This window comes from Tachyglossus aculeatus, chromosome 21 (genome assembly GCF_015852505.1).
Source record: "Tachyglossus aculeatus isolate mTacAcu1 chromosome 21, mTacAcu1.pri, whole genome shotgun sequence".
Taxonomy (NCBI): domain Eukaryota; kingdom Metazoa; phylum Chordata; class Mammalia; order Monotremata; family Tachyglossidae; genus Tachyglossus; species Tachyglossus aculeatus.
In genome coordinates, this window is record NC_052086.1 from 6424922 (window position 1) to 6447334 (window position 22413).

The 22413-nt window shown below is 44.6% G+C and overlaps 2 non-coding genes across 2 annotated transcripts; both read left to right on the top strand.

Moving 5' to 3' along the window:
* Positions 1–10827: 10827 nt before the first annotated feature.
* Positions 10828–10965, top strand: LOC119943003. Its single transcript, XR_005455492.1, has one exon. It is a non-coding gene; the product is annotated as a small nucleolar RNA SNORA7 (small nucleolar RNA).
* A 2441-nt stretch (positions 10966–13406) lies between these two features.
* On the top strand, positions 13407–13544 carry LOC119943018. The gene has a single exon (XR_005455505.1). It is a non-coding gene; the product is annotated as a small nucleolar RNA SNORA7 (small nucleolar RNA).
* Positions 13545–22413: the final 8869 nt, after the last annotated feature.

A 22413-nucleotide genomic window follows, 5' to 3' on the forward strand; every position in this document is an offset into this window, starting at 1 on the left:
AATAAATGAATGAATGATGCAGAATGGAGTGGGAGAGGAGGAGAAGGCTTAATTGGGGATGGTCTCCGGGAAGAGGTGTGATAAGAAAGACCTCCTCGTAGCCCCTGCCAGTGCTTGTTGTCTACAAATCGTCTACGTGAGAAGATTAGAGGCTGTACCTTGCCTGTTATCTGCAAGAATAATAATAATAATAATAATAATAATTGTGATATGTGTAAAGTGCTTACTGTGTGTCAGGAATTGTACTAACTGCTGAGGTAGATACAAGATCATTGGGTTGGACATAGTCCCTGTCCCACAGGAGGTTCACAGTCTTAATCCTCATTTGCCCAAGGTCCCACAGCAGACAAGTGGTACAGCCGGAAATAGAACCCAGGTCCTCGACTCCCAGCTCGGGCTCTTTGCACTAGGCCACACTGCCTCTCAATGGAGTAGCGATGCAAACTGAAAAGCTCGTTGTGGGCAGGGAATGTGCCTGGTTATTGTTCTATGGTACTCTTCCAAGCGCTTAGTACAGTGCTCTGCAAGCGGTAGGTGCTCAATAAATACAGATGAATGAATGAATTTTGAAATGGAATCTGTCCTTGTGCTGAAGAGAAAAATTGCTTTCTAGGGGGTGTTCTGTTTTTGTATGTACTTTAAAAGGGGTCGAGCATTTAGGTCTAGAGCTGTGAATGACTAGTAGTGTGATGTGGACATCTAGTCCAGGTGATATACCGTAATCACTTGGAATCCAGGAAGACCACCTGGGAGAGGGGGAGGGTGTCAGGAGGTGGGTAACAAGAGAGCAGAACTCACACATACGAAGAAAATCCCTATCGGCACTCCAGGCTCAACCCTGGGGATTGCTGAGTCAGACAGGAGCGATGGACAACACAAGAGAGCTGATAGATGCTATCCCCTGGCCATTCTACTAACTCTATTGTACTCTTCCAAGTGTTTAAATGTGATTGATTAATTGATTAATAATAATAATTGTGGTATTTCTTAAGCACTCACTATGTGCTAGGGAATGTACTATGCGCTTAGATACATAATAATCAGGCTGATTCAGAGCTGGTGATGGTGAGGAAATTCCAAGCACGAAATATCTAAAATGTCCACGTGTCCTGAGATCAGCTGGGAAATGCAGCAGGGCACAGATCATCAGGATAATAGTCATTGTGGTATTTTTTTAAGTGCTTACTATGTGTCAGGCGCTGTACTAATCACTGGGGCAGATATGAACTAATCAGGTCGGACACAGTCCCTGTCTCCCCGCTCAATCTCTATTTTACAGATGTGGTAACTGAGGCACAGAAAAGTTATGTGATTTGTCTAAGGTCACACAGCAGACAAGTGGCAGAGCAGGAATTAGAACACAGGCCCATACTCTATCCACTAGGCCACACTTCTTAGAGAGCAGTTCTCATCTGTAAAACGGGGATGAGTAAATGAGGATCGCTGCTCTCCTTTCCTCTTAGACTGGGAGCCCCGTGTTGGACCAAGACTTTGCCTGATTTAATCGTCCTCTTTTGACCCCAGCTCTGAGCATCATGATTGGCATAGAGTGAGCACTTAATAAACATCATTACAGGAGACAGGGATATAGAAGAACCATCCCTGTATGTATCAACTTTCCCATACTACTATTATTAGCGTAGATGACCATCCACGTAGCCATCTTTTCACTCTTCTGTTCCTTGACAGGGAGGGATTGTCCCTTCTACCTGAACCACGCTCTCCTAAGGGCTTAGCACAGTGCTCTACACACATTAGGGGCAAACACAATGCAACTGATTGACCAAATGGTTTTGCCAGAACCCAGCCGATACTCAGATCTTCACTTACCTTGCACATAGATAATCAACAGTGCACGTGACAACCCAGTTGCATCTAGAAGCGCTTTCTTTAAAAAAATCAATATTAATCTTTCAAACCCATTTTTTGCTATACGTTTTCCTTCAACCTTCTTACCACAACATTCCCTTAAGTATCCTGGTTGTGATGTTTCCTGTCTTTGATCTTCTAAGTAAGGATAAATTAGAGAAATGATGGAAAAGTTTTGGCAAGGGAAAAGGGAGTCAGTCCCAGGTTTCTTTATTCCCCGATTGGTGATAAATATGGAGGAAAGAACGCACTGATCCGCTCTGCCAATGTCTTAAGGGAGGAGAAATTTGTGTGCAGTTCTCATTAAGGTCATTTCATTGTTTAATATATCGGGCTGAGGGGGCTCTAATTCCCCTCATTGTGATTCCAAATGGGTCCTATATAATGAACCGGCATAAATAAAGCTAAATAGGCCACAATTTATCTGGTTCACCTGAGAACCGTAACTAAAATTCAATCCTGGCTCTGTGCTTCAACAATAGGATAGAAAACTCGAAGGCCCAATCAATCAATTGTATTTTTTGAGCACTAATTGTGTGCCGAGCACTGTACTAAGTGCTTAGTACAGATCTGCAGGGTCCCAAAATCCATAGGGAACAGGCATTCCAGTTGCTCTTTTCTTTTTTTTTTTCCAAATGGCATTTGTTTAAGTGCTTATTATGTTCCAGGCACTTAACTAAGTGCAGGGGTAGATACAATATAATCAGATTGGAAGTCCATATCCCACATGGGGCTCACAGTCTTGATCCCCATTTTACAGATGAGGTAACTGAGGCAGAGAGAAACGACTTGCCCAAGATCACATAGACAAGTGGCAGAGCCAGGATTAGAACCCAGGTCCTTCCAACTCCTAGGCCTGTGCTCTATCCACTAGTCCACACTGCTTCTCTAGAAAGAGGTTCTCCCCCATTAGAATGGAAGTGCCTTGTGGGCAGGGAATGTGTCATGCCCCAATGCTTTCCCAAGCATTTAGTACAATGCACTGCATCTAATGGGTGCTTAATAAATGCTCCAACTGTTACCACTACTGATTCTACCATGAAAGGAGAAAGTGGGGGCGGGGGGGAATTACCAAGGAGAAAACTAAGGGCAGAAACTGTCTACTGCAATAATTGCAATGATAATTGTGGTATCTGTTGACTGCTAACTACATGCCAAGCACCGCAGACATGTAGTCAAAGCCCTACTGAGAGCTCACCTCCTCCAGGAGGCCTTCCCAGGCTGAGCCCCCTCTTTCCTCTCCCCCTCCTCTCCCCTCCCCATCCCCCCGGTCTTACCTCCTTCCCCTCCCCACAGCACCTGTATATATGTATACATGTTTGTACATATTTATTACTCTATTTATTCATTTATTTTATTTGTACAAATTGATTCTATTTATTTTATTTTGTTAATATGCTCTGTTTTGTTGTCTGTCTCCCCCTTCTAGACTGTGAGCCCGCTGTTGGGTAGGGACCGTCTCTATATGTTGCCAACTTGTACTTCCCAAGCTCTTAGTACAGTGCTCTGCACACAGTAAGCGCTCAATAAATACGATTGAATGAATTAGTGAATGAATGTGCCAGAGGTGGGATTCGAATCAGGTTCTTCTGACCCCCAGGCCCATGCTCTATCCACTAAGCCATGTGTTCTGCACATAGTAAGCACTTAATACCACTGATTCATTTGAGTGTACGTAGTAGCTTTAGCTACTATATAAGCAGAAGAGCACTCTGAGAAAGGGTGGAGCTTCCCACAATGCTTTGCCTCCAACTGACTTGCTAAATCTCACCTAATATTTTAAGAAGACATACTAATTACTCATCAGAGCACAGCACAATTCTTTCCCACTATTAAACTCTAGTCCTCTGCTGGAACCACCAATTGTGATGCACTATTTTTTATTATTAAGCCCTCAATAAATATGATTGAATGAATTATTATATTATGCTAGATTGAAAGAGATCATGTCTAATGATAATAATAACTGTGGTATTTGTTAAACACTTACTATGTGCCAGGCACTGTACTAAACACCTGGGTGGATACAATCAAATTGGATTGGACACAGTCTCTATCTCACCTGGGGCTCAGTCTCAGTCTCCAGTTTACAGATGAGGTAACTGAGGCACAGAGAAGTGAATTGACTTGCCCAAGACTACAGAGCAGACCAGTGGTGATGCTGGGTTTAGAACCCATGACCTCCCGACTCCCAGGCCTTTGCTTTATCTGCTATGTTGTACTCACCCCAAGCATTTAATACTGCGTTCTGCACAGAGTTAGTACTTACTAAATAGTACAGATTGATTGATTGGTATTTATTATGTGCTTACTATGTGTCAAGCACCGTGCTAAGCACAGGGGTGGAAACAATCAACTGAATCACTTGAATTACTGAGTGCTTACTGTGAACAGAGCACTGTACTAAGCGCTTGGGAGAGTACAATACAACAGGGTTGGTAGACATAGTCCCTGTTAACAGGGAGTTTACAGAAATTCAAGCTAGATATGGCCCCTGTCCCACATGAAGCCCACAATCAAAGAAGTAGGAAAAGGAAAGGATTATATCCCCATATGACAGATGAGGAAACTGAAGCACAGCGAGGCTAAGCGACTTGGTTAAGGTCATACAGCTGAGCAGTGAAAGAGCTAGTTATAACTCACATCTCCTGCTTATTAATCTAACACTCTTCTTAACATTACCAGGTCCAAATGGTGATAGGTCCTGTTTTTGCTGCATTCAAAGTCTCAGTTAATACCTTTCCACTTCTGGGGGTCAGAAGGACCTGGGTTCTAACGCTGGCTCCATCACTTATCTGCTGTGTGACCTTGGGCAAGTCATTTAACTTCCCCATGCCTCCATTACCTATCTCTAAAATGGGGATTAAGACTGTGAGCTCCATGTGGGACACGGGCTGTGTCCAATCCGATGAACTTGTATCTAGCGCAGCGCTTACTACAGTGCCTGACACTTAGTAAGCGCTAACAAACACCCTTAAAAATAAAAAAAACCCACTGTCCTTGGAGTTCCTGAACAAACGGAAAACAAGAGGCAGCAGCAGCCAACCAGTTGTGGCGGAGGTGGGTGTTGAAGTCTGATCTGTTCTATTTTTCTACTTTAAATCCAACATCTTTTGGAAACAGCTAAATCTGGCTGAAGATAGTGCTGTCCGTCTGGTTTAGGGTTAAACGGGCTGATGGGGCCGTGGTGTTTTCTCCGGATACCCAAACTTACCCAGGCTCAAGGCTTCCTGCTGTCAGATGGGGAACTGCAGGAAAATCAGCATTAACTCTTTCCTAACCTTCTCGTCTCACTTTTCTTGTTCCTCAACTCCAAATTCTGATTGGGGACAAAGCTTCTTTCATCTCAAAACAATAATAGGAATAATTGTGGTATTTGTTAAGCACTTACTATGTGCCAGGTACTCTACCAACCGCTGGGGTGGGTACAAGCAATTCGGGTTGGACATAGTCCCTGTCCCATGTGGGGCTCACAGTCTCATTCTCCATTTTGCAGATGAGGAAACTGAGGCCCAGAGAAGTGACTTTCCCCAGGTCATACAGCAGACAAGTGGCAGAGCTGGGATTAGAACCCATGACCTTCGGACTCCCAGGCCCTTGTTCTAGCCACTATTCCATGACTTATTGACAGTTTTGAGTGACAACCAGCCCAGAAGAGAGAGGCCCAACTTCAGTGCGCAAAATCCAGAGCTACTCAACTGGAGTCCTAGCCATAGAGCATTTACTGAGCATCCAACAGGTCCAATGCATGGTAGTAAACAATTGGGAAGACACTAAACCAAACCACAGCACCTGTTCCCTGCCCACAAGGCAAAGCAGTTTATCAGTAGATGTACCAGTAGTATTTAGTGAGCACCCACTGAAATACAGTTGTCCTTATTAAAAATAATAATAAAATTGGCATTTAACAATAATAATAATGGTATTTCTTAAGCACCTATTATGTGCCAAGCATTGTTCTGAGCGCTGGGGTAGATATAGGGAAATCAGGTTGTCCCACATGGGGCTCACACTTTTAATCCCTGTTTTACAGATGAGGTAACTGAGGCACACAGAAGTAAAGTGACTTGCCCAAGGACACACAGCAGACAAGTGGCGAAGGCGGAATTAGAACCCATGTTCTCTGATTCTCAAGCCCACACTCTTTCCACTAAGCCATGCTGCTTCTCATTTGTTAAGTGCTTACTGTGTCAGCCACTGTTCTAAGCACTGGGGTAGATACAGGTAATCAGGTTGGATACAGTCCTTGTCCCCCATGGAGCTCTCAGCCTTCATTCACATTTTACAGATGAGAGAACTGACGAACAGTTAAGCTAAGTTACTGCCGTTAAGTCACTTGCCCAAGGTCACTCAGCAGACAAACGGCAGATCCGGGATTAGAACCCATAACCTTCTGACACCCAGGCCTGAGCTGTAATCACTAGGCCATGCTGATTCTTACCCTCCGAAGACGCCACAGATGGTGAAAGTCAATCAACCAAATTTGTGTGCAGGGCACTGTACTAAGCACTTAGGAGAGTGCCATATAACAGATTTGGTAGACATGTTCTCTGCCCACAAGGAGCTTACAGTCTAGAAAATCACCTATGGCTGCTATGGCCAAGACGGGAAACCCAGCTATTGTTATTTTATTTTTCCAATTAGAATCTGTATCTTAAAGTCTCACCCTCAATCAAATGAACCCTTGAACCATGTCCATGGTTCAGTCCATGACCCTTAACTAAAAAATTCCCGTCCTGTCCCATTTACCTGGAAGATTTGAAGAATTTTTGCAGAAAAAAATAAATCGGTGAATAAGAGATCATTATTTCTGGATTCCGCTATCGATTCCGAAAAGAGGTGGCAACGGCTCAACTGTGAAGTGGTTTGGGGCAATTTATGGCTTTTGGCCCACCCAGTTCCGGAGTCAGATATTAATCACCAAAGATTTCATTTTCCTCCCTGATAAATGAACGTGTTTAATTAAGAGAGAAAACAATGAAGCAAGATGGCTTTAGTCTATAAACCCATTCCAACCCCCTTGGTGGTAGCGGAGACCTCATCTCTACTATAATAAAAGGGAAGGGTAGCAACACAAGCCCAAGCGTGGCTCTTGAGGTGACAAACTACTATCTCTTGTGAGGTCGATATAATGCTGAGGAAGCAGCGTGGCTTAGGGGATAAAGCTCAGACCAGGAGCCAAGAGACCTGGGTTCTGATCCCAGCTCCGCCACTTGTCTGCTCTGTGACCTTAGTGAGTCACTCCACACTCTGGGACTCAGTTCCTCAACAGCAAAATGTCAATTCCATATCTATTCTCCCTCCTACTTAGACTGTGAGCCCCATGTGGGATAAGAGATTGTGTCTTACCTGATTTAGCTTGCCTCTACGCCAATACTTAAAACAGTACGTGTCACATAGTAAGCACTTAACAAATATCATTGAAAAGAAGCATTATAATCACTCCCATACCAAAGTCCAGCCAAGCTATTATCTGAGCCTAATAGATTCTGGAGAAATTAATAGTGGTCATCATTTGTGGCATTTCCTATGTGGAAAACTCTGCACTAAGCACCGGGATCAATCAGCCCCAGAGCACATATGTACGTATCTATAATTTATTTATTCTTATTAATGTCTGTCTCCTCCTCTGGGCTGTAAGCTCGTTGTAGTTATGGAAATTGTCTGTTTATTGTTCTATTGTATGCTCCCAAGTGCTTAGTAGAATGATTTGCACACAGTAAGAGCTCAATAAATACAATTGAATGAATGAATCAATACAACACAACCATATCAGACACAGTCCCTGTCCCAAATGGGGCTCCCAGTCCAAGCAGGGGGGGAGAAAACAGGGCTTGAATCCCCATTTGACAGATGAGGAAACTGAGGCCCAGATAAGTGAAGTGACTTACCAAGGTCACATTGCCAGCAAATGGGTGAGCCACACTGCTTCTCTAATTCAACCTTAAGAGAGTTTCCCCAGTTAACTCCCCAAAGCCAAGTCACATCAACCTCAGCCACCCTTAACACTTAGTATTTACCTATATCCTGCCCCAGCACTTCAGTATATATGCTCAGTCAATACATTCAATCCCATTACCCCATTGGTAAATATGTTCATGTCTGTCTTCCCATATAGAGTGTAACAAATGGGTTCCATACCTCTGTTGTAATTCCCTCATTCAGTCAGTCAATCACATTCATTGAGTGCTTACTGTGTGCAGAGCATTGTACTTAGCGCTTGTGAGAGTTAAGATACAAGAATAAGCAGACACATTCCCTGCCCAAGAGCTTACCCTTTTCAAGGGGGAGACAGGCATTAATAGAAATAAATTACAGATACATAAATAAATTACAGATACTTCAGAGCATTTCACCCAGTGGGAGTTCAAAAAATACATTTACTTCCACCATTACTACTACTACTTTTATTATAATCTAGAAAGATTCCTATGCTACCTGGAATTATACTAAACTAGTAGTAGCAATAAAAGCAGCAATAGCGATAGTAGTAATAGTAACAGCATCAGCAGCATTTATTGAGCTCACACTCAATTAATCAATGAATTGCTGGTATTTATTGAGCACTTATTATATGAAGAGCACTATACTAAGCACTTGGGAGCATACAGCACAAATAATAAGCAGGCATGTTCCCTGCCCATAACAATCTTACAGTCTAGAGGGGGAGACAGACACAAATATAAATTATTTATAATATATAATTTAAAGACATGTACGGAAGTGCTGCGGGGTTGGGGACGGGGCATATATCAAATATACTCTATACAGTGTGCTGTACTAGGCACTTGGGAAGTACAAAATAAAGAAGCGCCACATTTCCTTCCCTCTGGGAGCTTCCCCTCTAATAGAGGAGGCAGATATAAAAATATGTATTCATTCATTCAATCATATTTACTGAGCACTTACTGGTGTGCCTAGCAATGTACTAAGCACTTGGAAGAGTACACTATAACAAGAAACAGATACATTCCCTACCCACAAGGAGCTCACAGTCTAGAGGGGGAGGCAGACATTAATAAATAAATAAATTTACAACTCAAGTTGTCAAAATCAATTGAAGAAAGCTGAATGCATGAGTCCTAAGGAGGGTGTAAATATGTTCATCAGGGCTAGAGTTGTCTAAGGGGATGGTACAGCTCAGAGGGCTGGGATTTTAATCTGGAAAAAGTATGTTGGAAGAGGTGGGATTTGGGGAGGGATTGAAGCATGGAGACCTGGGGGGGGGGGGGGGGCTTTCTGATGTTAGAGGCCCAAAATTGGACTGACCTGGAGAAAGCTAGATTAGCAAAGGGGAGATGAGCTGCAGAGATAAAAAGTCTAACCCCCTCACTCTTCACCATTGTGATGGGGCACTTTGCCACTCCCCAGGAAGATAGAGAGGATTTAAGTGACTTCAGGAGTTTTCAAGAAACTGCTCTAGAGTGGGGTGGAGATGGGATGGTCATATTTCTAGTAGAATTGTGTCCAAAATACATTTGATTGAAAGTTCCTATGTTAATCAATCAATTGTACTTATTATAAACTCCCTGAAGGCAGGGATGTTGTCTACTCATTATTCTGTATTCTGAACACCCCAAATTAATCATGCCCATAACAGAGCTCCTTATGTTCCCACCCAAACCCTGTCCTCCCCATGCCCTTCCCTTCACTGTAGACAATACCACTATCCACCCTATCGCACAAGCCCTTAACCTTGGCATTGCTTATTTATATGTCTTCTGCTCCAGACTGTAAGCTCCTTGTTGTCAGGGAATGCGTCTCCAGCTCTGTTGTACTGTACTTTTCAAAGAGCTTAGTACAGTTCTCTACAGTCCGTAAGGTCTAAACAAAAATGAATGCCTAAACCAGATGGTAAGGTCCTTGTGGGCAGAGATCCTATCTACCAACAATATTGCATCATGTTCTCCCAAGCATTTAGTACAGTGTTCTGCACACCACAGATGGAAATCTCCTTAAGAACAGAAGTCCTGTCTGCTAATTCTATTGCCCTCTCCTAATTGCTTAGGGCAGCGCTCAGCACCCAGTAGATTGTAAGCTCTTTGAGGGCAGGGATCATGTCTGCCAATTCTGTTGTACTTTCTGAAGTGCTCAGTACAGTGTCCTGCACACAGTAAGCGCTCGATAAATACCACTGATTGATGAATTGAGCAGCCCTATTTCTCCAGTTGCTCTTCGAAAAGTCCTTCAACTATAAACCCGCTGAGGGCTGGGACCCAATTTTCCATTTCTCTGGTAATTCCTCCCCATTGTGCATTGGAGGAGTTTGGGCAGCTCAGGGATTGATGTTGGGTCCATCTGAGCAGCTCAGATGGAAGATCACAACTTCTCAGCTGCATTACACAGGCATTATGGGGGTGAAGTTTGGGGGGCAGGAGGGAGGAACCATGACTGGGCTGTCACAGGTTAGCAGGCTTTGTGGTCCCTCTGGTTTGAGTGATGTAGACAGTTTACCCCCTATTTTGGTACTTATAGAGCACTTACTGAATACCCGGCACTGTACAAAGTGCATGGGAAAATTAAGTAGAATGAGTGCACACAATCCCTGTCCTCAATGAGCTAATATGATGAGAAAACATCTTCTCTTCTACCATGATGTAGGTCATCCAAGATCATCATAATTGAATTTCTTAACCTCTTACTCTGTGCCAAGTGCTCTACTAACCACTGAGGTAGATACAAAGATAATCAGATCAGGCACAGTCCCTGTGTCCATGGGAGTCACAATCTTTAGGGGAGGGAGACACACAATTTCTCTCCCCTACTTCAAATCCTTACTGAAGGCACATTTCCTCCAAGAGGCCTTCCCTAACTAAGCCCTCCTTTCCTCTTTTCCCCACTCCCTTCTACATCAACCTGACTTGCTCCCTTTTTTCATCCCCCTTCCCAGCCCCGCGGCACTTACGTCCATATGTGTAATTTATTTATTTTTATTAATGTCTATCTCCTCCTCTAGCCCCCCTCTCACGGTCGCACCTGGAGAATTTCCAGTCCTCTACCAGTCTCGACTACAGGAGGGAGAGTCAAGCAGAGGCCTTTCCATTCCACTCCTAGCTTGGCCAATGGCTAGTGAGTGGAAGGCAATCTGCTACAAGTGAAAACTCCCCTGTGGTGGCAGCAGTGGCATGGGAGAGAGTCACAGGCGGAGACTCAGGTTTAGTGCACAGAAGGAGGCAATGGTAAACCACTTCCGTACTTTTAACAAAAAAACTCTATGGATGCACTACCAGAATGACTGCAGATGAAGGTGCGGCATTCTGGGCGAAATGTGTCCGTGATGTCGCTATGGGTCGGAGATGACAAAGGCACAAGACAAGACCCCCTCTAGACTGTAGGCTCGCTGTGGGCAGGAACTGTGACTGTTTATTGTTGTATCATACTCTCCGAAGCGCTTAGTACAATGCTCTGCACACAGTAAGCACTCAACAAATACGACCGAATGAATGAATGAGTCCCCACTTCAGAGAGGAGAAACTGAGGCCCAGAGGAAGTTAAATGACTTGACCGAGGTCACAGCAGGCAAGTGGCAGCCACGGGATCGAAACCCAAGTCTCCCAACTCCCAGATCTGTGCCCTTTCCACTAGGTCACACTGCCTCTCGTGAACAGGCATGTGCACTTGTGTAGAACATCAGGGCTCCATCTCCCTCAGCTAGATAAATCTTTCGCCGCACTTCCTATTTGCTTTTGCACTTTCACACCTCATAGAAATGCAGCAAAGCGAAGCCAGGCTGCGTTGCTAGGCAACCCCATCTGAGATTCCACTGCAGCGGCAGTCGGCTGCATTTGTGCTCTGATAAATTGCACACTTAACTTGATACCCAACAAGCCCAACCTGTCAGCGTGTCAGCACGGGGGGCTCCTAATCTGATTGTGTGTTGGAGGCAGCCAACGGCCTAAATAGAATTGCAGGGGAGCTTGGGCCCCTATTCTCACCATAAAGACCACCGCTGCTGATCTGAGGTGACACTAAGGGAGCCGGTAGTGGCTAAACAGTGACTGAGCTGAGACAGGTCTCTTGGAGGGATGAGGTTGGCCGGCTCTAGCGGGTAAATGATGTTTTCCCCAAGAAGGAAAGCCTTTGAGGCTCTGATAAACTGTAAGCTCCTCCTCTAGACTGCAAATTCGTTGTGGGCAGTCAGTCAGTCGGTCGGTCAATCATATTTATTGTGTGCTTACTGTGTGCAGAGCACTGTAGTAAGTGCTTGGGAGAGTACAACAATATAACAGACACTTTCCCTGCCCACAAGGAGCTTGGAGTCTAAAGGAAAGTGTCCACCACTTGTCAGCTGTGTGACTTTGGGCAAGTCACTTAACTTCTCTGGGCTTCAGTTCCCTCATCTGTAAAATGGGGATGAAGACTGTGAGCCCCACGTGGGACAACCTCATCACCTTGTATCCTCCCAGTGCTTAGAACAGTGCTTTGCACATAGTAAGCGCTTAATAAATGCCATTATTATTATTATTATTATTACCAACTGTTATATTGGACTCTCCCAAGCGCTTAGTACACTGCCTTGCCGCAGTTCGTTCATGTATTCAATTCAATCATACTTACTGAGTGCTTAATGTGTGCAGAGCTCTGTAGTAGCACTTAGGAGAATAACAATATAACAATAGACAGCACATTCCCTGACCATAATGAGCTTCAGTCTAAGAGGAGGAAACAGACAATTAAGATACATAAATAAATGACAGATATGAACAGAAGTGCTATGGGACTGGGAGGGGGGGGGATGAACAACGGGAGCAAGTCAGGGTGATGAAGAAGGGAGTGGGAGAAGAGGAAAAGGGGGCTTAGTCAGGGAAGGCCTCCTGGAGGAGATGTGCCTTCAATAAGGCTTTGAGGCAGGGGAGAGTAATAGTCTGTTGGATTTCAGGAGGGAGGGCTTTTCAGGCCAGAGGCAGGATGTAGGCCAGGGGTCAGTGGCAAAACACAGGTCCAGTGAGAAGGTTAGCATTGGAGGAGCAAAGTTTGTGGCTTGGATTGTAGTAGGAGAGTAGTGAGCTGAAGTAGGAGGGGGCGAGGTGATTGAGGGCTGTAAAGCCATTGGTGACGAGTTTTTGCTTGACAGGGAGTTGGACAAGCAACCACTGCAGTGCTCAATGAATACGATCAATCTGATGGATTGAATTTTGAAGGAAGGGTTAAGGGCGTTGGTTGAGATATAAGGGCAGGATAGTCAGGGACAGTCTAATGGTACGTTTTGGATGCCAATGGAGTGTGAGGCACTCTATCAGATGTTCATGAGAGTACAGCAGAAGCAACACACACATTCCCTGCCCTCAGAGAGCTTACCTGCTAAAGGGGAAGATGGTCCCGAATGATATACAAATAGCAGGAGCAGGAGGAAGAACTATGACCTGAGAGGATATAACACAAATACATCAAGAAACCTCTAGATTGGAGAAGAGAGAGTGCTCCTCAATCTGGCCATTAACTCACCTCCCTTATCTCTGTTCCCGGAACTACAGACAGGCAGCTGCCTGTTAGGAAATTGATCAATCAATATTTATCACGTGTCTATGGTTTGCAGATCCCTCTCAGGATCACACCTGAAGAGTTTCCGGTACTCTACCAGTCTCGTGTATGGGAGTGAGAGTCAAGCAGAGGCATACCCATTCCATTCCTAGCTTGGCCAGTGGTTAGCGAGTGGAAGGCACTCTGCTACAAGTCAAAACTCACCTGTGCTGGGCAGCAGCGGCACGGGAGAGAGTCAAGGGCAGAGACTCGAGTTTATTGCAAAGAAATAGGCAGCAGTAAACCACTTCTGTATTTCTTCCAAGACAACTCTATAGATACACTACCAAAATGAATGCAGATGAAGAGTGGGGCGTTCTGGGAGAGATGGGTCCATGGAGTGGCTATGGGTTGGAGCAGATTCGACACCATAAGACAAGACCAGATGGTTTGCAGAGCAAATGCCGTTCTAAGCACTTGGGAGACTACAACAGAGTTAGTAGACATGATCCCTATCCTCTAAGAGCTTACAGTTCCAGCCGGGGAGATGGACAATGGAAAGTGATACTGAACTAAGTGCTTAGTATAGTGCCCTGCATACAATAAGTGCTCAGTACATTTGATTGATTGACTGACTCCAGTTAACCTGCAAAGGCACCTCTAGGGCATAAGAACTCTCCAGTCTGCCTCAAGATGACAGATACCTTACATCTAGAATCAATCAAGCAATAAATAGTAGACAGTAAGCTCATTCTGGGGACAGAGAATGTGTCTTTTATATTGTTATAGTTTACTCAGCCAAGCATTTAGTATAGTGCTCTGCACACAATAAGCACTCAATAAATATGATTGAGAACTTACGGTATGCACAGCACTGTACTAAGCGCTAGGCATCAGATACCTGCAAAGACTATGCCTTGGAAGAACTCACACCAACCACCCTACAAGGCATTATGGGTTGCAAAGTCGGAAAGATGAGAAGGGAAGCTAGAGTCCTACATCAGCCTGGTCCAGGAAACCTTATCCCTAGCCGAAGACCATCACTGGCTATAAAAAGCTGAAAGCGATCACTGATTCTCCTATTTGGAAGGCTAACTCACATCACCTATGGCCGATAACAGGTGACCAATGTCCACCATTTGGGAGAAGTTAACTTGATCCGAAGCTGACCGCTTCATCTTGTGTTATCTCTCCCGCAGGACATTTGGAGGGGAATGTGATTTTCTAATTCGTTGTCCATTTGTGCATCTTTGGTCAGTGCACTGTTGAGCAAGTGGAAGTCAAAGCTTCCAGCTCCTTGTCTCCAACTGGGAGTCTCTGAAAGTCCAAGGGGTAAGAAAAACCGGGATTGATCAAATGATTCCAGTTCAAATCCCAGCTCTGCCACTTGTCGGCTGTGTGACTTAGGGTAAGTCACAACTTCTCTATGCCTCAGTTACCTCGTGTGTTAAATGGGGACCAAGACTGTGAGCCCCACATGGGACAACCTAATAACCTTGTATCTGCCCCAGAACTTAGAACATTGCTAGGCACACAGTAAGCACTTAACAAATACCATTGTTATTATTTTTCTGGGATGCAGGGACTTCGGTGGGGAGGGGGCATTCAGGGACACTCAGTAATGTTTCTGATGGTTTATAATGGTCAGAAGGAGCACTCTACAGCTATGCTAAAGGAGGGAAAAATCCACAAAGAGGGCATTGAATCTGCCATTTTTCTTACCTTTAATATTGTTCATTTGTTGGAGTGGATTGCAATTTCATTGGCTAGTAAACCCATTTGATCATAAGCTCCTTGTGGGCAAAGAGCACATTCATAGTTCCTGTGACACTTTCCCAAGTGAATAATAATAATAATAATAATAATGGCATTTATTAAGCACTTACTATGTGCAAAGCACTGTTCTAAGCACTGGGGAGGTTACATCATGATCAGGTTGTCCCACGTGGGGCTCACAGTCTTTATCCCCATTTTACAGATGAGGTTACTGAGGCACAGAGAAGTTAAGTGACTTGCCCAAAGTCACACAGCTGACCATTGGAGGAGCCGGGATTTGAACCCATGACCTCTGACTCCAAAGCCCAGGCTCTTTCCACTGAGCCATGCTGTGTCACACCCAGTAGACGTTCAGGAAATACAAATACCATACCAGCCAAGAAGAACAAATTACTCTCAAAAAAGGACAAGCTTACAGTCAAATAGATTCATTTTTCTTTCCGTTAGTAATATAAATAACATTTATTCAGAGCCCACTAAGAACTCTTTAATGGTATTTGCTAAGCATTTACTTTGTGCCCAGCACAATACTAGGCGGTGGGGTAGATACGAGCTAATCAGGTTGGACATTGTCCCTATCCCACATAGGGCTCACAGACTCAATCCACACTTAACATATGAGGTAACTGAGGCTCAGAGAAGTGAAGAGACTTACCCAAGGTCACGCAGCAGACAAGTTGCGGAGCTACGATTACAACTCAGGACCTTCTGACTCCCAAGCCTGTATTCTATCCACTATGCCATGCTGCTTCTATAGTCTAGAACAGTCTACACAGCAAACCCACAATATGTAATGTCTGGAATTACATCATGTACTAAGTATATATATGGCCCAATATCTGGAAGGCCCCTCCGCCACCAACATTAAGTGCAATCACCAGGGCCACCACAGTGACTACAAGATTCTAAGCCAAGGCAGCCACTCTGGCCTTGCCAAAACTATCAATCAATCAATGGTATTTACTGAGCACTTTCTATATGCAGAGCACTGACTAAGCGCTTGGGAGAGTACAATATAACAGAGTTGGCAGACACTTTCCCTGCCCACTAGAAGCTTACAGTCTAGAAGGAACGTGTCTGCTAATTCTGTTTATGTACTCTTCCAAGTACTTAATACAGTGTTCTGCACGTAGTAAGCATTTAATAAAAACAATTGATTGATATTAAATGAAATTACAGATAGGTATGTATACCCTTCCAAGCCCCCTGCCAGCCATTTTCTTGATCAGACTTTAATCTTACTAAGAATACAGTTATTATAGTTCATCTTCCTCCGCAAACTATCCCATCACTGCCACACGTCAAAACCTTGTCACCATAATAATGATGATAATAATAACAATAATAATAATGCTTGTTGTGGTGTCTGTTCAGCACTTTCCTTGTGCCACGTACTGGGATAGCTACAAGATAAGTCAGATTCAGCTGCTCTCCCACATGGCTTACAAGGGAGGGGGAACAGGTATTTAAGCCCCACTTTACAGGAGAGGAAATGGAGCCCCAGAGCACTTAAGCAACCAGCCCAAGTTCAGGCTGTGGCAGGGAGGGGATTAGAACCCAGATCTCCTGATTTCCAGGCCTGTTCTCTTTCCATACAACTCTCTCATTCAACCCAGTCAAGTTGTCAAATCCTACTGGATCCACCATCGCTCTTTTAGACTTTGAGCTAGTCTGGGGCAGGGTATGTGTCTGTTTATTGTTACACTGTACTCTTCCAGGAGCTTAGTACAGTGCTCTGCTCACAGTAAGCACTCAATAAATACAACTGACCGACTGAATAGCATGACCCTGTGCCACAACCTTGCCTCTCTCATCATTGACCCCTTGCTCTCACCCCACCTGGTTTGGACTTCCTTCCAACTTCATACCCGAGGCGGTCACTCCCCCCATCTTCAAAGCCCTACTAAATTCAGAAGAGTTGGATGCTGAGGAGATAGCCAGAGAGAGGAGAGGATCCAAATTCCCTCCCCTCACCACCTCCACACACACTGAGGTTGTCTCTTGATAATAATTGTAGTACTCAAGTGCTTACTATGTGTCAGGTCAGACACAGCCTCAATCCCCGTTTTACAGAAGAGGTAACTGAGGCCCAGAGGAGTGAAGTGACTTGCCCAAGGCCACAAAGCAGACAAGTGGCAGAGACGGGATTAGAACCCCTGACCTTCTGAATCCCGGGCCCGTGCTCTATACACTTCACCAGGCTGCTTCTCTTGATGCCATGGAGCACTATCCCATCATTTAAATCTTGTATTCCATTTCCCCTTACTGCCCTACCACCCCAGGGAGGCAACAGGCTATTTCATTTTGACTATTTGTAGTTGACCTTTTTCTTCTGTTTGCTTTTTTCCAGCATAATATCTTAAGAACATTACCGGAATGATGGATAACAAAAGAATATCTGGAGAGCCGGGGCCTAGGCAGTAGACTCCCCCGCTGCTTTCTAGTGATTTACTTTTGGATCACCCTCTGATAGAGTCGGGCTCAGCTGATGATTCGCCCTCCCTCGTATATCAAAAGGGAAATCCTTAAGACATCACTATAAAGCAGCAGGAAAAAGCACCTGCCTGACTCATAAACTTATATGATGTGGTTTAGTCAGAGAGTCCATCTGTTTCCCTTTTATATCCATATGGTTTTTTGCTGGATTCTCCTACCTGAGGACGAACTTCTGTGATTTTCTTTTCCCTTCCGTTTTTTCAACCTCCAAGGCGTGGCAATGAATGGAATGAAAGAGTTGCATGGGGATGGAACTCAAATAATACAATAACAACAGAAGTATGGTACTTGTTAAGCACTTACTATGTGCCAAGCATCATTCTAAGTGCTGAGGTAGATACAAGTTCGACAAGGGGCTCACAGTCTGGGAGGGAGGAGGGATAATAGGTATTCTATCTCCATTTTGTAGTTGAAAAAACTGGGCCACAGAGAAGTGAAATGACATTTTTTTTCTTTTTTTCTTATAGTACTTCTTAGTGCTTCCTATGTGCCAGGCACTGTACTAAACACTGAGGTAGATACATGATAATTGGGTTGGATACGGTTCATGTCCCACATGGAGCTCATAACTTTAATCCCCATTTTGAAAGCACATCTCCTCCAAGAGGCCTACCCAGACTAAGTCCTCATTTCCTCTTCTGCCACTCCTGTCTGTATCACCCTTGCACTTGGATTTGTATCTGCATTTACGCCTTCCTCAGCCCCACAGCACTTAGGTATATATCCATAATTTATTTGTTCATATTAATGTCTGTCTCCCCCTCTAGACTGTAAGCTCATAGTGGGGATGGAAACAGGTTTACCAACTCTGTTATAGTGTACTCTCCCATGTTCTTAGTCCAGTGCTCTGCACACAGTAAGCATTCCTGGTATAGTGGATAGAGCACAGGCCTGAGAGTCAGATGGTCATGGATTCTAATCCCGGCTCTGCCACATGTCGGCTTTGTGACCTTGGACAAGTCACTTCACTTCTCTGTGCCTCAGTTACCTCATGATGATGATGATGATGGCATTTATTAAGAGCTTACTATGTGCAAAGCACTGTTCTAAGTGCCGGGGAGGTTACAAGGTGATCAGGTTGTCCCATGGGGGGCTCACAGTCTTAATCCCCATTTTACAGATGAGGTAACTGAGGCCCAGAGAAGTTAAGTGACTTGCCCAAAGTCACAGCTGACAACTGGCAGAGCCGGGATTTGAACCCATGACCTCTGACTCCAAAGCCCATGCTCTTTCCACTGAGCCATGCTGCTTCTCATATGTAAAATGGGGATTGAGACTATGAACCCCACTTGGGGCAGGGGATGTGTCCAACCCGATTTGCTTGTATCCACCCCAGCACTTAATACAGTGCCTGGCATCTAGTAAAGGCTAAACAAATACTGTAATTATTAATTATCTTTAAATATGACTGATTGATGAATTTTACAGATGAAGGAAGTAAGGCACAGACACGTTAAGTGACTTTCCCAGGCAGACAAGGACCGGCATTTTAATCCTGACTCCATCACTTGTCTGCTCTGTGACCTTGGACATGTCACTTAACTTCTCCATGCCTCAATTCCCTCATCTGTGAAATGGGGATTAATACCAGCAGTCCCACATGGGACATGGACTGTGCCCAACCTTCTAGACTGTGAGCCCGTTGTTGGGCAGGGATTGTCTCTGTTGCTGAATTGTACTTTCCAAGCACTTAGTGCAGTGCTCTGCTCACAGTAAGCGCTCAGTAAATGTGATTGAATGAGTGAACCTGATTAGATTATATCTACCCCAGTGCTTAGAACAATGCCTGACACATAATAAGTGCTTAACAAATTCCATTTAAAAATGAAAGAGGCTGAGCTGGGATTAGATCCCAGATCCCCTGATTCATGGCCCTGTTCTCCCTCTACTATCTGTGGTGGGGTGTTTGGGATGTCCAGAATGGGAGTCCAGATAGTAGCCAAGTAGGCCAGAGGTCCAAGGACAGAGGGGGTCTGATGGAGAGTGAGGGGAGGTCCTCCTGATTGGCCACAATAACTGTGAAGCCCCCAGGGTGCTGTGTCATACCAGAGCTTTCATATTTCAATCGTATTGAGTGCTTACTGGGAAGCAGCATGATGTAGTCGATAGAGCACAAACCTGGGAGACAGAAGGTCGTGGGTTCTAATACCAGCTCCGCCACTTGTCTGCTATATGACCTTGGGCAAGTCACGTCACTTCTCTGGGCCTTAGTTACCTCATCTGGGAAATGGGGATTGAGATTGTGAGCCCCATGTGGAACCACGACTGTATCCAATTTGTTTATCTTGTATCTACCCCACTGCTTAGTACAGTGCCTGGCACATAGGATACAGCATTTGACTGCAGAACAAGAAGTCCCTGGTTCATATCGGGGCACCCCCCTACTAGGACTATATCCTCTCTAGAGAGACTGTAAACTCACTGTGGGCTGGAAACGTGAATACCAGTTCTGTTCTTTCATGCTATCCCAAGTGCTTAGTACAGTGTTCTGCACATGGTAAATGCTCAAAAAATATGATTAATAAACACCATTAAAAACAAGCTACGTGGGGTTGAATCAGCCTCTTTCCATCTCAGTTTTTTTGGTGCCAATTGGGTTGATTCACCTTGTTTGTTCAAATCCTACCTGAAATATATTCTTCCTACAATTCATTTTAGTGTCAGGGTCTGCTACCCCTCTCCCCGACCAGTCTGGAGGTTCTAGGAACAAATCCACTAACTCTATTCTATTCTCCCAAGGACTAGTACAGCTTCTGTACATGGTAAACTGCAATCTCCTTGAGCGCACAGATCACATCTACTATTGTATTCTTCCAAATGGTTAGGACAATATCTTAGTACAGTGCTCTGTTCACAGAAAGCACTCAATAAACACCATTGATGATGAGAAGATGCTTAATAAATATAATTGATTGACTGACTCCTTGACAGCAGCACATTCAGTCCTCAATATTTTTAGACATTTTTTAAAATGGTATTTAAGCACTTACGATGTGCCAGGTGCTGTACTAAATGCTGGGGTAGATACAAGCTAATCAAGTTGATAATCAGGTTGGATGCAGTCCCTGCCCCATATGGGGCTCATAGTCTTAATCCTCATTTTACAGATGAGTAATCTGAGGCACAGAGAAGTGAAGTGACTTGCCCAAGATCACACAGCAGACAAGTGGCAGAACTGGAATGAGAACCCAGGCCCTTCTGACTCCCAGGCTTGCACTCTACCCACTGGACCATGCTGATATCTGAAATAAATTCCTCCTAATTGTAATTCATTGTAGTGTTCTGGCTCCTCTGCCTTCCTTAACCTCGTCCCGTAGGATTTCAGGTTCTGTGAAGGCAGGACTCTTGTCTACTAATTCTATTTTATTTTCCCAGGGGTTTAGTACCGTGTCTGCACATGGTAAATTGCAAGCTTCTTGGGGACATAGACCATATCTATTGTATTATTTTCACTATTCTTTTCCCTCTTTTCATTCTTTTACACTCGAATGTATTCTTCCAAGTGCTTAATACAGTGCTCTTTTCACAGAAGCCACTCAATAAACACTATAGAGGATGAGTAGGTGTTTAATAATATAACTGATTGATTGACTGATTCAGCAACACACTCAATTCTCGATAGATTTGGAGTTTCTGAGGAACTTTTTTAAATGGTTGTGGGGGGAGCTGGGGGAAAGGGTATTTTTTTGTTTTGTTTTGTTTAAGGAAAAAAAAGAAAGGAGAATAAAATACTGGCCGTATTTTTATGGACAGAATCTGCCCACTGGAAATGCCGGTCACGCTGATGAACAACCCACTCCTCAAGAGAAGGAAGAAAAATTAAACCGCCAACCCTGCCAAAATGAAGTATTCTCCAATTATATCCATCCCTTTTCCTTTTCTTTCCCCTTTACAAAGTTCGCTAGGACAAGGCTCCGGAAGGCCGTGCGATCTCCGGAGCCAGAGGAGCAAGCTGAGCTCCTTCCACCTCGCTGGAGAGGGGCCAGAAGACGGCCAACGAGCCGATGAAAACCTGCAGAAAACCACACACCCCCGAGGGACCACAAAAGAGAGGTCCCGGGGAAGACGGAGAAAGGTATTTGGTCTGGAAAGACTGAGGCACAGATGATGACCGAGAGGAGAGATATAATGGCCTGAAACTGCCTTTCCCCTTTCCATCTTGGGGCAGTTGAAGAGTGACTCCGTTGGGAAACGCATATTTGGAAACCGAGCCAATGCCAGGTTTTAGGGAGAGTCGGGAGGGGCTGGTCCCTTGAGTTTGTACATTCACCACATCGCTAAATTCGGCCCTTTCCTCCCCATTCAAACTGCTACTGCGCTATCATAACGGTCTCCACTCTGACCTCTCAGTCTCCTGTCTCTCCTCACTGCAGGCCACACTTCACTGCGCTTTTTACTAATAAACGTTCAGTTGTGTCTCTCAACTCCTCAAGAAGCTACAGTGGTGGCCCCTCCACCTCAGCATCAAATGGAAACTCCTGACCATCAGTTCTAAAGTATCCCATCAGCTCGCCCCCCTCTTGTCTTTCCTTGGTGATTTCCTACTACAATCCAAGCCATACGCTTCGCTCCGCCAACACCCACCTACTCAGTGTCCCTCGATCTTGTCTCCCTCATTGTTGACCCCCTGCTGTCATCCCTCCTTTAGCCTGGAACTCTCTCCCCTTTCATATCCCATACACCACCACTCTCCCTACCTTCAAAGCCTTAGAAAAATTGCATTTCCTCCAAGAAGCCTTCCCTGGCTACGCTTTCTTTCCGCCTATTCCCTCTCCCTTCTGCGTTGCCTACGCTCTTGGATCTGTACCCTTC